Source organism: Staurois parvus, unplaced genomic scaffold (assembly GCF_062004578.1).
Source record: "Staurois parvus isolate SC_StPar_1 unplaced genomic scaffold, SC_StPar_1.0 ptg000090l, whole genome shotgun sequence".
In the NCBI taxonomy this organism is placed as follows: domain Eukaryota; kingdom Metazoa; phylum Chordata; class Amphibia; order Anura; family Ranidae; genus Staurois; species Staurois parvus.
Window position 1 is genome coordinate 18,616,202 of NW_028317886.1, and position 15,065 is coordinate 18,631,266.

The 15,065-nt window shown below is 40.3% G+C and overlaps 1 protein-coding gene across 3 annotated transcripts in view; it reads right to left on the reverse strand.

The window, feature by feature from the left end:
• FHIP1A (FHF complex subunit HOOK interacting protein 1A) overlaps window positions 1-14,257 on the reverse strand; it is a 310,572-nt gene extending 296,315 nt beyond the window's left edge. For all 3 annotated transcript variants that reach the window (XM_089670462.1, XM_089670461.1, XM_089670460.1), the window contains exon 1: window positions 13,900-14,257. The gene's annotated coding sequence lies outside the window, so the exon portion shown is untranslated. The remainder of the gene's footprint in view (window positions 1-13,899) is intronic.
• Window positions 14,258-15,065: the final 808 nt, after the last annotated feature.

The following is a 15,065-nucleotide window of genomic DNA, read 5'->3' on the forward strand; positions in this document are numbered from 1 at the left end:
GGTCAGTTCGCCCTTATATATATATATATATATATATATATATATATATATATATATAATGCAGCTATAATAAATACACTGTATATGCTATGGGATGAGGTTGTCAAGGCAATGAGGAAGGCCCAATACCCAATGGAAGAATCCAGTAATTGTCACTGCATTGCTTATTGCCTGGTTTGATTTTCTTGTTATCAGCATTTAGACAGTTCAGTCAATAGCTAGCACATTTCCACTTCTAATTTTAGATACATTAGAATGTATTAATAACAACTATTGTAATTACTGCAAGGTCACTATAATCAGGTTAACACTACCCAATGCCCCTGTGTCAAGCTTTAATAAAATTAAATAATGGAAAACAGTATTTGCATTCATTCTCTACTGTTCAGTCAGAATAATGACAAAAGACAAATTGTGGACATATAGTATAGGAACACTGAGTGAGATAAGTTAAAAAAAATGAAGCGATGGAGAGGGTCTGTGTAACCCACAGCTGTATATCACACAAGAACTGCTGTCTTTATGATACTTAATTGGCTTCTGTGCATAACACAGGCAGTTTTTCTTTCCTCCAGTTTTTCCTTTCACATTCTAATATATTTTGATGTGTAGATCCGTATTTCTGCTTAACTGATCTAGGCCAGGATTTGGAGTCATAGGGCAGCCAGAGATGGCACACAAAAAATATAAAAATGCAGCGCCCTAAAAGAATGACAACCTCATATAACAGTATAAGATATTGATAAAAGACTCATGTAATTCAATAGAAATGCATCTAAGTAAACGCACATATAACAATTATATTGTGCACAGTCCAAACAAAGATCAATATAAATGCGCTATGGAGCGCAATAGTAAAAGTGCAGATTGCATCTGAGTATGACGCAAGTGGTGTGTAGGTGACAGCTATTGTCCAAATACAGGTAGGTGAAAAAATCTGTGCTTCCAGTGAATAAGAGATGGCACACAGCACCCCAGGCGTTATGTTGGTGGCTTTGGTGTCACAGTCCACCACAACACAGTCCCAAAAGGGCTGCCAATAGTGGCACACAGGTTCTGGACTCCTATCCTGCCTACCAGCACAATGGATCCTCAGTGTTGTTATCACTGCACAGTTTGTGCACCTTTGTGGTGTTAACCATTCATCCATCCTGGGTCCAATACACTTAAACCCTAAGAGTTTTCCGACTCTCGTGTATTTAATTCTAAGTGTTCTGCTGCAGAGTGGATAAACTGTCTACTCCAAGCTCTCAACCTCCAGCCTTGGCATGCCATGTGTGGCTATAAGGTCTGATCTTGTTAGCCAGATACTAAGGCCAGAAAGTCATCTGAAGTAAGAGGGTGGCCTAGGGGCCAGGAAGTATGGATCCAGCCCTGATTATGTATCAAACATTAGTTTTTGTTTGGCCAGTATCATAGGCCTCTATATTGCAGAATAACAACAAAAATGTTTTCAGCCTATTCGGACAAGAATTAACAATGGAACTGAGATTATTATTTAGAACTGCTGTCTCTGTCACCAATGATCTCATCACTGTTTGAATACATTTGAATTTGATATGATTAATTTTATGAGACAGTAGTAATTAATAATATTGGGAGCTGTCATCAGCTTGTTTCCTACCAAGCCTTGTAAAACTACTGGAAATGATGGTCATCTCTCAAGAGGAACATTATAATCTTGAATATGATCAGAACGTAGGGGCAGGGGCAGGGGCAAGACACAACGTCATGTACTAGATGACGGTGAGCTAGGCTTGTCTCTGGTAAACTTGGTCAGTCAATGTCTTCCCCACTGCTGCTATCATGTTAGCTGGCTATTTGTCATGATGCATTAGAGTTATTTTGATCTCTGGTCTGACTTATTTTTGATTTTTTTTTGGTATTAGTTTTTTAGTTTAGTTTTTTTTCTATAGACTCATAAATATCTTAGGTGCTACAATACACGGATAGAAGCACTGCATGTGCAATACAAAATAAAGGACAACTCCAAGCAAAACAAGGTTTTGCACATCGTTTTAAAAATCTCAAGATTGGCCATTAAGACATCTTAGAAGCTAAGTTATCTCTGTTTTGGTGCCTAAACTCTCTGCCAGTACTGATCTCCAGCTCAACGCACTTTCCCAACGCAAGCACTCCTCTCCCAAATATGTTGAGGATGCTTGTCTTGGGCAAGTGCTTGGGGCCAGAGATAAGCTGGGTATACACACACTGTTTTCTTTTATTGTTCAGGTTGAACATAAAAACTGACAGTGATGTGAATGCAGGAATCTTCCCCTGCTGCACTGTTGTATTTTGACAGTGGGGACCCCCCTCAGCCAGAATAAACTGATCAGTACTGCAGCCCATTGGCTGCATGTGCTGATCAAATGCTGTTTTTTCAGCAGGACCATTCAAAGACGCCAGTCTAATGACCATCTTCTTTTGAATAGAGAGGAATACACATACATCAAAATTTTGATTTTCGAGTTTCAATACATGTATACCCTGATTTAAGTGCCAGCAATCAGTGCAATCAGCTCCTTGTTAGCTGCACATTGGGAAGGCTGTGGAGGCAGGGGGTATCCTGTCCAACCATGTAGCTAGCCTTCCACAGCATGTAGGAAGATGGGACAAAGTACTACAGTATGTGTAATTTGTCCCCTGGGAGACAGAACACTGTAAAAAAAAAACAGAAATGAAACTCCTTTAAAGGAAACCCATGCTAAGAGAAATGTGGAAGTTGCCATAGCTGACATCTCTTAACCATAATTACTAGTTTCTTAGCTGTCTTGCTGATCAAATTAATTCTACTGATGTCACAAGATTTACATGACTACCAGCATTTTCATAAAGAGGTCAGCAACTGTAGCTTTCATATTCCTCTCAGCACAGGAAAATTGTACTCTCTTTACAAAATGATAAATTGTATACTAGCTACACACTAGCTAATTTAATGCTAATAAAATACCTTTCATTTTCAGATCTACAACCAGCTATGTTATTTATAATGGACACAAAAATACTAATTTTATTCCCTGCAACAGTGGCATCAGTATTCCGTTTCTAGTAATTCCCAAAATCCTTATTCTCCTGCTATTGGGCACATCACTTCTACCAGATGTATACACAGAGCTACACGTCGAACTATAGTCAGCCTGTTGCATGGCATATCTACAAGACAGAATAGTTTGCCAAAATCCTTTGTTTATGGTTGGCCCAGAGATGCTTCTTTTTGTTTTTTTGTAATCTCAATAAAACTGTTGTCTTTTTCCCACTTGATGGAAATAAATTTGGTGATTTGACAAGTACAGTACATATTAACTTTAGTCCAAAAACCTCTAACATAATAAATGTCCTATATTTTAGTGCTGAAAATACCTTTGTCATATAATTACCAGCCAGTGTTATAAAAAAAAGTGTTCCTTTTTTAGTTGTGCCTCTGATAATAGCCTTATTCTTCATACTAATCAAAAGTATAACAAAGAATTAGTTCAGTTTTTAAACCACTATTCATTGTCCGAGTGATTCATCTGTGGTTAAATTTACGGAAGTGTTTGAAATACAAATATAAACATATTATAAAGCTTCCAAGTTGTTTTATCCATGTTTATGTGATCATAAGGTGACTTTGCATGCAAGTGTCTAGAAAAAGTGTGCCCATTCCAGAACAGGAACATTTGTGGGGCCGAATGTAGCATGCAGGTGATGGGGGACACAGGCAACAGAGGGGATATTTGTGGAGCAGAGGAGCTGTTTGTATTGGAGAAGCAGTGGAGGTGGAGCGGCATGGGGACTCTAAGTTGGAACAGGTGCACATGTGCAGGAACAAGCGAAGTTGAGCAAAGGGGTAAGATGAGTGGGATTCACCATCAGTGTGGGGTAAAAAGTGTGGGAGGAAGCCACTGTAACAGCTAAGGGTATGATGAGATGGGTTGGAAATCAGTACTGGGGGCCGGTGTGGGGGGAAAGGGTGCTGTGACCTGGGGGGAAAGATGAGTGGCAGGGAGACACAGTTACACACAGTGACACAGTGAGGTGGCTGGTAGAAAGGCAGGTTAGTAAATATTGGGGAAGGTGAGTAGGTACAAAGTGCTCTGGCCAGGAAGGGTGAGGTAGAAGGTAGAGGGAATGTAATTGGTAAAAGGGACTGTTCCTGGGGGGGCACTTTGAGGTGCTGTAACCCAGGGTGGGGAGGTGCTGGTGGGATATGCTTGAGGTGCTGTGACTGGGAAGTGGCATCCAAGGTGTGTTTTAATAGTTCTTACCCAGGACTGGATATTCAGCATAAACACAGCTTCACCTTGTGCACTTACATTCACCTTGTAAAGTTAACAATATCTGCCCTTTTAGTAAATCAACCCCAATGCTTGTTACAGCAATGTGTGTATATACAGTTGTGTTCAAAATAATAGCAGTCAGACATCACTAACCTGATCAATCACTGTTTTTGGTAGAAATGATATTTCTACATGGCAAATAATTTACTAGCAGGTGTAGTAGAGTAATAGAAATCCAACAGACCCAACAGTCATGACATGCATGCTGCTGATTCTGTGTAATTGAATCACTAATTGAAAGGGGCATATTCAAAATAATAGCAGTGTGGAGTTCTATTAGTGAGGTCATTCATTCCTTGAAAAAAAGGTGGCAATTATTGCCCTTATTTAAGGAAGGAAGGCAGCAAATGTTGTACATGTTGGTTACAGTGCATTTCTCTCTGAAATTCTGAGGAAAATGGGTCTTCCAGACATTGTTCAGAAGAACAGCATACCTTGATTAAAAAGTTGATTGGAGAGGGGAAAACATATAAAGAAGTGCAGAAAATGATAGGCTGCTCAGCTAAAATGATCGCAAATGCTTTAAAATGGCAACCAAAACCTGAAAGACGTGGAAGAAAGCGAAAAACTACCATTTGAATGGATAGAAGAATAGCCAAAATGGCAAGGACTCAGCCAACAATCAGCTCCAGGAAGATCAAAGAAGGTCTAAAGTTACCTGTGAGTACTGTTACAATTAGAAGACACCTATGTGAAGCCAAGGTATCTGCAAGAAGCCCCCGCAAAGTCCCACTGTTGAAAAAAAGGCGTGCTGAAGAGGTTACAATTTGCCAAAGAGCACATTGACTGGCCTAAAGTGAAATGGCGCAACATTTTGTGGACTGATGAAAGTAAGATTGTTCTTTTTGGGTCTAGTGGCCGGAGACAGTTTGTCAGACAACCCCCAAACACTGAATTCAAGCCACAGTACACTGTGAAGACAGTGAAGCATGGTTGCGCAAGCATCATGATATGGGGATGTTTCTCATACTACGGTGTTGGGCCTATTTATCGCACACCAGGGATCATGGATCAGTTTGAATACATCAAAATGCTTGAAGAGGTCATGCTGCCTTATGCTGAAGAGGAAATGCCCTTGAAATGGGTGTTCCAACAAGACAACGACCCCAAACACACCAGTAAATGTGCAACATCTTGGTTCCAGACCAACAAGATTGACGTTATGGAGTGGCCAGCCCAATCCCCGAATCTTAATCCAATAGAAAACTTGTGAGGTGACATCAAAAATGCAGTTTCTAAAGCAAAACCAAGAAATAGAGAAGAACTGTGGAATGTAGTCCAATCATCCTGGGCTGGAATACCTGTTCACAGGTGCCAGAAGTTGGTTGACTCCATGCAACACAGATGTACAGCAGTTCTCAGAAACAGTGCTTATACAACTAAATATTAATTAAGTGATTCAAAGGAAAGCAAAATCTTCAAACATTTTTCAGTTTATATTGTGAATGTTTGAGTTTGTAAAGAAGAATACAAACACTGCTATTTTTTTAACAGTCTGATATTCACTTTTCTTCAATTTTTTTAGAGGAACAACACAAATTTGATATATTTTTCTTCATGTTTTGATTTGGAATAGAATGTGTAGTGTTCCCAATGCATTTGTGTGTATGGAAATAAAAGCTATTAGAAGGATTTTGAGCTTTATTAACTTTTTTCAACACACTGCTATTATTTTGAACACAACTGTATATATATATATATATATATTGTGACAGTGTGGCAATCTGTCACAACATAAAAAGGATATTTCACCTGGGATTCTCAACAAGGCAGTTTGAGGGGCTCCAGGGTATTTTTTTGATGCAGAGGAAAGTGGCTTTTCACTTTCCTCATTTGTTTGTGAAGTCCATTTTGGGACCTGGAGCCTGGAGATTTCAAAGTGATTTGAAAGGGATGAAATCTCCAATTCTCGGACCAGGTTTTGGGAATGGCCAGGAGACTGATTGGTCAGGTGTGTGTGGCTTTCTTCTAGAGTCAGGACCAGGGTTCTGGGCCTCACCCTCCATGGGGGTGCAAGGGAGCAGCCACAAGTGTGCATGGTGGCACAGAAGTCTGAGAGCAGACAGGGCCCAAGCCTGTGGGCTGGAGAAGCTAAGAAAGGGCGCTAACCCAGGTGCAGTGGGTCACTGCTAAAGAGAGCCAGGAGGCTGTATATTTTCATTTGTATTGATGGTGGATACCCCTGTGTGGGAAACCTGTTATATGGAACTTTCTTTTAAATAAAATTGGGCAAAAACAGCCCTTAAAAAGAAGAGAGCACATGGCTGTGTGTTGTTATAGCTCTACCCTTGGTGCTAGTTCCCACAATATATATATATATATATATATATATATATATATATATATAGAGAGAGCTTTATTTATCAGAGAAAAGGTGAAGGAACTCCCCTTTTCTGAAGCACCCCTTGTCTTCACCCTCTACCTACCTCGAAGAACCGTCCCTTGGCTCCACCCCCTACCCACCTCCCAGTACCACCCTTTTTAGAGAAAACAGAACCAAGTATCATGTAGTGGTGCTAAGTAATTTGTATGGAATTTGTTAATGATAACAAGAAAAGTAGTAAAATAGATCCCAGTCAGCCAGCAACAATAGATCCAAAAACAATAGACCCCCCAGCATCAATAGATTCCCTCTACAACAATAGACCCCCAGCAACAATGGACCCCCACAACAAAATACTACCCCAGAAACAATAGATCCACCCCATCAGCAATAGACCTCAAGGAGCAACAACAGATCTCCCAGCAACCATCATTAATAGACCTCTCCCTCAACAGTAGATCCCTCCCAGCAACAATTGAACCCACAGCAACATAAGACCCCCACCAGCAACAACAGAGCCCCCTAGCAACAATAGACCCTACCTAAAAATAGATCCCCTTTAGCGACAATAGATGCCCCAGCAGCCAGCATCAATAGACCCTCCAGCACACCTAATCATCCCTTGCCATTACATACATTCAACGTTGGAGGTGCCGGAACTGCTTTCCCTCGTGTTCCTGCTGATACACAGATACAATAGTTCCTAATAATGCTAATAAGGATTATATTTGGATTCATTTAATTCATTTAGGTAGGTCACTAATGATGTCCTGAATATGCAAGCTTTTCCTGAGTCTCCATAATCATAACTATAAGTTGTATATGGTAGGTGTAAATAGTTATGAAGAGATGTAGAAAGACTATAATTCACATTACACATCAACATCCGATGGCAGACCGAGATCAAAAGTTAGCTGTGACTCATGATCTATGGTCAAGATTATATGATGATCTCACATGACTATATAAGTCACTTGACTAATATACGGTACATACTGTATATTCCTGCAAACCTACTAGATATCCATTCATTTACACTCCTCTTTTAATAAGACTGTAAGATTCTTTATGTACATGAACACATAGGCTAAAGCAAAGATGTTTTTACAGGATGAACAAAAATGTAAAAGAGGCATTTTTAAGCCCAGTGTACATGAGCCCTAAAAACACTGCAAATACAGAAAAGTACATGTTGATCCTACTAGAAATCTAGTGATCTCCTAACTTTCTGTAGTGAGCTGACAAAGCTGCCTCTGCTGCGCTGAAATCCCAAGTAGTGTTGTCAACCCTGCCCCCCTTTCCCCCATAACAAACACTCCTCCCTCCCTCTCCTCACCTCCGTATCAATAGGGGGAGGTGTTCTATAGTAAGTAAGGTTTAAAGGATAAGTTCACTATTTTTTTTTAAATCCAAACAAATTTTATTGTCATAGAAGAGGAAGCATTACACGTAGAATGTACAAAACACTGCACAGTACATTTGTGACATGTGGGTACACAAAGCCACAGAAAAATGAAAAACACCATCCACTGGATACTAGTTTCTACATGCTATCTGAAACAATGATACATTGAAGTGATTCTAAAGGTAAAATTATTTTTGTAAAATAACAAACATGTCTATACTTTCCTGCTATGTGCAGTGGTTTTGCACAGAGCATTCCAGATCCTCCTCTTCTCAGGTTCCCTGCAGGCTCTCCTGGCTCCTCCTTTCTGTCGGGTGCCTCCACAGCAAGCAGTTAGCTATGGTGGCAAAGCAGCAATGTGTGTCCATTTACACACGGAGATGTGGCTTGGCCTCTCCTCTCTCTCACCTCATTGCTGTCAATCACAGCTGACTGGCTGTGATTAACGGCAGCGGGATCCAATGTCTCTCTCTTGCTGTCTCAGCCAATGAGGAGGCAGAGACCCGGGACAGCCGAGGCTGTCATTCACATCGCTGGAACACGATGAGGCTCAGGTAAGTATTAAGGGGGTTTGGAGCACTGCTGCACACAGAAGGTTTTCTACCTTCATGCATTCTATGCAAAAAACCTTCAGCCTTTACAACCGCTTTGAACAATATAAAAAATGTAATGGTTCACATAGGCAATAATTCAGTAGGTTCAGCCATACCTCTGAAATAGGGACCTATATATAAACTTTGGTTCACACTTATAAATTAGGCCTTACACTTGCAACAGCCTGTCCATGACTAATTGAGATGGAGCAAGCCCAGGAACATCTAGCCAACCTTGCCAGACTATCTGAAAGTTACAGTGGGCATTGAGGTGTTGGTACGTGAGTTGTTCTCTGATCAATAAAGAGTTGACATTATCTGCCCATTGTTTTTTGTTTGGAGAGGTATGGTACATCCACTGCCTAGCAATTAGCTTTCTAGCAAGGTACAACAGTCTGGAAGCCATAATATAAGCCCCAGGATTAAATAATTCCTAGTCTAGGGTACCCAACAAGCAGCTTAATGGATTTTGAGGTATAGACTGTTGTGTTACCAGTAGAAATAGTTAGTAGGACCTCAGTCCTAAATGTGATTGCTTTTTGGCAGCGCCAAATCATATGAATAACGTCTCCCCTGTGCACATTACACTTTGGGCAGTTAGGAAAGTCTCTTCTTCCCCATTGGAATGAATAATTGGGAAAGTTTGTAGGAGGCTGAGAGAGAGATCACTGGTACAGACTTGAATGCAGTGTCCCAAATATCACCAGTAATTTCCCCTACATCCTGTGCCCAATGGATTCTACATTGCAAATTAACATGATTTTGCACTGTGGGTAGGAGTTGCAAATACTGTATGTTCGAGAGATCATTCCCTTTTATGTAAAGCCTTATGTGATATCTTTGATGAGCATAGAATCTGATAATGTAAGGTTGGAGAGGAGGGATTGCACTTGTAATGCATGTTAGACTTAAAAAGTACTGATAAAATAGCCGGTGAACAAATGTAAACTCAGCTTGGAGTTCCGCAAACAACTTCTTTGTACAATTGTGTAAAAAATTTCACACCCTTCCCTCTCTAGTCTTGAAATCCTTCTAGCTTAGGCAGCTCAATATAGTTGTGGTTATGCCATTGTGGAGTACTAGGCAAGTACCCGGAAACATGAAGAGAGGTTTTTAAGGTACACCATATTCTCCATAGGAGGTCTGCTGTGCGACATTCGAAAGGAAGGGCTGGTAGGGCCATTTCTATATGAGAGAGAGCTGAAAGATCTAGGTCTGGAAGAGAGATTAAGCCAGCAACAGGATTCCTATTGTCTCGCAGGTCTCACCCAGCTAGCTGTTGAAAGTGGGCTGCTAATACATCCTAGGGTCAAAATCTGCTAAGCCACTGGAGCCCTTGCCATATTGCAACGTGGATAATCCAATCCTGGATTGTTGTTTCTTCCAGATCAGGGTTCTAAATTGAGTTTCTATGCTTTGGAACCATTTTCTCAGGATCCATATGAGGGAGTTATGAAATATGTAAAGGAGTTGGGGCCCAAGCCATTTTAATTAAATTCACTCTCCCCATTACTAAGAGGGGAAATTTGCACCAGCTGTTGCATTTCAGCTTATTTTTTTGAAGTAGAGGTGAAAGATTCAGTTGCAGGTATTGTCTTGGGTCTGGTATAATCATCACCCCTAAGTATTTGAAAGAAGTACCCACCTGTATTTGCTTGGCACAAGCAGGCACGCGATGATCTACATGATTCAAAGGCACCAGGACTGATTTATTCCAGTTAATTTTAAATTCTGAGAGCATTTCAAATTTGTTAATGAGGGACATAACAGCACTTAATGACCCAGAGATGTCTCACAGGTACAGGAGGGTGTCATCTGCATATAATAATATTTTTTGACTAGGGTTCCTCAAATCAATCCCACAATCTCCAGGGACCTATGGACCAGTATTGCAAGGGGCACCACCACCAGGGCGAACAGGAGGGTCAACAAACGGCACCCCTGATATGTCCCCCTTTGGAGTTGGAAAGGGTCCAAGAGATCATTATTAATAGATCATTATTAATATGCAGATTTGCTCTAGGGGCAGGATACAAAGTACAGACCCAATTGATAAAATGAGGTCCCAACCCAAATCTAGACAGCACCTCCCAGATTTACGGCCACTCCACGCTGTCAAAAGCTTTAGAAGCATCCAGTGAAAGAATTGCCCTACCCGCAGGATTGTCTACTTGCATTTGTACGGATGGTATTAGTTGTCGCTCTGGAGGGGATAAATCCTGATTGGTCTTTATTTATGAACATACCAATTACCTTAGCTAATATAGAGGCCAAAACACAAGTTAGTAGCTTATTATCAATGTTTAGAAGGGAGATAGAATGATAACAGTCTGGGAATTGCTTATCTTTCCCCTGCTTCAATAATACTATGATTATAGCCTCATTCATTGTAGAGGGTAAGCTACCTACATCAGCTGCTTCATATAATGTCTTAAAGTCGTTCTAAAATCTAAACTTTTTTACCTTCATGCATTCTACACATGAAGGTAAAAAAATCTTCTGTGTGTAGCAGCCCCCAGCTCCCCTAACACTTACCTGAGTCCCCTCTTGGTCCAGCAATGTCCATGGTCTTGGTTCTCTGGGGACTCTCACTCCTGATTGGCTAAGGCAGCAGCAGGAGCCATTGGCTCCCGCTGCTGTCAATCACAGCCAGTGAGCCATTAAGGAGAGGGAAGGTGCAGGGCTGAGCCGTGGCTCTGTGTGTGAATGGACACACAGAGCCACAGTTCGGGAGCGCCCCTGCTCAGGTGCCCCCATAGCAAGCTGTTTGCTATTGGGGCACCTGACAGGAGGGAGGGGCCAGGAGTGCCAGCGGGAGACATGAGAAGAGGATGATCCGGGCTGCTCTGTGCATGTTTGTTATTTTTAAGGAAAAAAAAAGACTTTAGTATCATTTTAAGTAAGGCAGGGAGAAGTATTCCCCCATACCTGTTACAGATTTCAAAGGATAGACCATCAGATCCCGAGGATTTATTATTGGGAGCCATAGTCAAGGTCTCCATAATATTCACCTTTTTAAAAAAATAAATAGATAAATACACATGACCTTACAGGTAAAAAAAATGTGCATGTATAATTCTAAGAGTGTGCAGAGCATTGCATCTGCAATCAGGAGATCATCGGTGCAATCTCAGGCTCCTGCAGATTCTCAGCATAGCTCATATAGGCAGGCAGTTAACTGAGAGCAGGTAGCTCAATGGACTACAAGAGTACCTTAAAAATGATCGGGCAAATCCATCCATCATTTCAAATAAACGCACAATCACGGAGGATTTTAGTGAGGCCCGGCCCCCTTCCATTAAATACAAATTGTTGCTATAGGATCTATAAATGTGTCCATATGTATTAAAAAATAGTTGCAATAGCTGTCTAAGTAATCTTAACCAGGCACTCCAGAACAACTGAAGGAAAGCATTTCTTAAGTTATCAGCATACTCCATAAATTAAAATATGTACAATAGCAATTAACTGCCATGGCTCTAAACCTGTTGAAGTGTACATACAGTACTTTCTAATATTATCAGCAGAGTGCTGGGATTACAAAAACCTGTGAGAGACTCTTATATGTTAATTCAAACACTCCCTGGAACTTTTTGTGAAGCTCAAGGTGACCTATCCCTTCCCAGTGCATGCAATTTCCAAAGGCCTATTGTAAGTCCCTAGTGACATTAACATAGTAGAAAAAGCTGAAAGGTTTACATAAAACTCACTGCAATATACAGTAAAGTCACAATGAACAGAAAATAGCATAAGCTAAAATTCTGTAGATTATGTAAAATCCAGTAAATTCAGAGCATAAGGTATCATCAGCCACAGAAGCATAAAACTTCTGTAGAGCTCTAACACAGTAAAAAACTTGTTATCCAGTCTGGAGTATGGTGTGTATATCTGTTTATTTCCATAAAATTAAAAGAAAAAAAAAACTTTATGGCTGAACTACAGTAAAATGAGATATAGTTATTAGTGTTACTGACTTGTGTGCTTCCCTTAAAGTTCATCTCCGGGAGAAGGAAAAATGCTTCCCCTCCCTCCCCACTTCCCCCGTACTGCAAGGGTGAAATACTTGTTTAGGTCTAGGGGGCACCAAAAGCAGATTTACTTACCTGATCCTCCGCTCCCCCAACAGCCAGCACTCTCTTCTCCCCTACACTCCAGCAGTAGACTGTCCATTGGAGTCCATTCCTCCAGTGCAGGGCTTTAGGCTCTGCATTAGACTTGATGACATCAGATGACCTGCTACCATAGAAGTATAAGGGAAAAAAGGTTATGGAGACTGGTCTTACAGAGTGGCATGATATTTCGGTAGAAGGAATTGGTAAATAAAAGTGCTTTTTTGTGCCCTCCTAGACCCAAATGAACATTTAACCCTTGTGGTGCAAAGGCAGACCCAAGTATTCATTTTTTCTTTCCCCGGAGCTCAGCTTTAAAGAGGCCGCTTTGGCCTTGCACAATATACATATTCTAGGGGGACTGGGATACCATTTTAGAACATCTTAATCTTTCTGGAGGTTTTTTAATCATTTGTAAAGTCAGCACTGATAGATTTTTAGATTGTAAGTTCTCAGGGGTAGGGCCCTCCTATTCCTCTTATCTTGAATTGTATTGTAACTGTATCATTTCCCATTATTTTATAAAGCTTTGTGCAAAATGTTGGTGCAATATATATCCTGTATAATAATTATAATAATCAATTGATGCATTGTTCTTTCAATAACTACTATAGCTACAGTTTCAAGTTTGTTATGTGTCAACACAAGTTAGAGAAACACTTGTCATTAGAGGTCAAAATGTACTTATGTAAAACTTTTATTCAATATTATTTAAGAATCGAGAAATATTATTTATTTCCCCTAGTTTATCTGATATGGTATCATGAAAGTCAAACAATAATAAAAACCGTATTACACACAGACTGACTGGCAAGGAATATAAAAAGTCAAATAAAAACATCAATCATGTTCACCTTTTCACCCAGCATCTGTACTACAAGAGGAATACGCAAATGATCACTTTCATCACTAGTAGTGGTACCAGAGGGCATCTCAAGCTGATAACATTTTTGGAGTATTTTTATAACTCCCCGAGTAGGAAGGCTTTCTAGTTTAAATCTCATCTTGTACAAAAGCTAAAAGAACACTTAAGAGACTCTGTTTGTCAGCACAGTCATTAGCAGCGATGAAAGCATACAAAAATCATTAACTGCAAATTGCATTATACGCCATCACAAAAACAAAAAACTAAAAAAAAAAAATCCTATACCTGTGGAAATGAGCCTGGGATGAGCAGACGTTGAAGACGACGATGGTGAAATATACAGTCAGCGACAGCAAGTAAAGTTTTCCAATCCACAGGACTGCGATAGGCACAGAAGGCCGGTGGGCTGTTCTCATCCACTCCTACGGAGAGGTGAGACGGCCAGGTAAGCCCTCTAGAGAAAAGGAAGATGGTCTTACGACATAATCCTGGGAGATGCTGGGAGACTGTCAGTAAGAGACTCGACAATTAAGCTTCTCGCAGGTTTAGCCTGACTCCTAGCAAACATGAAAAACACCACAGCAGATTGTGTGTATGGGTGGGGAGGAGAGACACTGGATTAGTAGACTGGCTGAGAATTTGTTTCTGACTTAGGAACAAGCAAGGCCAGAGGGAGGGGGTGGGGAGGACTGGATTGTACAGGGAGGAGTTGCTAAACCTGCAGAGCCATAGCTGAGGTGTGTGAAATGACTTCTTTGCACTGTGAGGCTGTTGATCATAGCCTCTAATTACCATACCTCTTGTAAATAGTGTCTTGTGATTGTTACCGGCATCAGAAATGAAAGCAGTAAGTAGATGGAAGCATGCACTTTAACGCACAAACACACTGATAAACATACATTCAGAATGCTATCCTTACAAGCATGGAAATATAATCCATTTAAAGAGGTTGTTCAGTTGCTACTTTGCATACTGAGAGACTCTTGCAGTATACATTATATGCAAACTCAACAGGTGTAGTAGAAACCTTTGTCTTCTGGATTCGAAACTGCCTTGATTTACTAAAGGGGTATAGAATGTTAGCTTAGAGAATGAGGTGAAACTTTGCTCACTTTGAAAAGTCATTCATGTGCAAGGTAAATTTAAAAAAAAATGATTTTACATGCACATAAATATTGAAGTTAATACAAATCTATATTATTAACTAAACTAAGAGAACATACAATTTGAAAAATGAAAATTCTTCATCCCAACATGCTGAATAATGTTCTTTTAGAATGTGTAAATCAGTCTTGATTTTTTCTTTAATATTTTCCAAGAGTGCATCATTTCTAGACATGGCTGCAGATTTCAGAGATTTATCTCTGGGAATATGGCTTCCAAAAAATGGACCTGTAATTAGCACTGGATTGTTGCACAACTGACATTCTCTTCTAGAGCGGGTTCTGCTT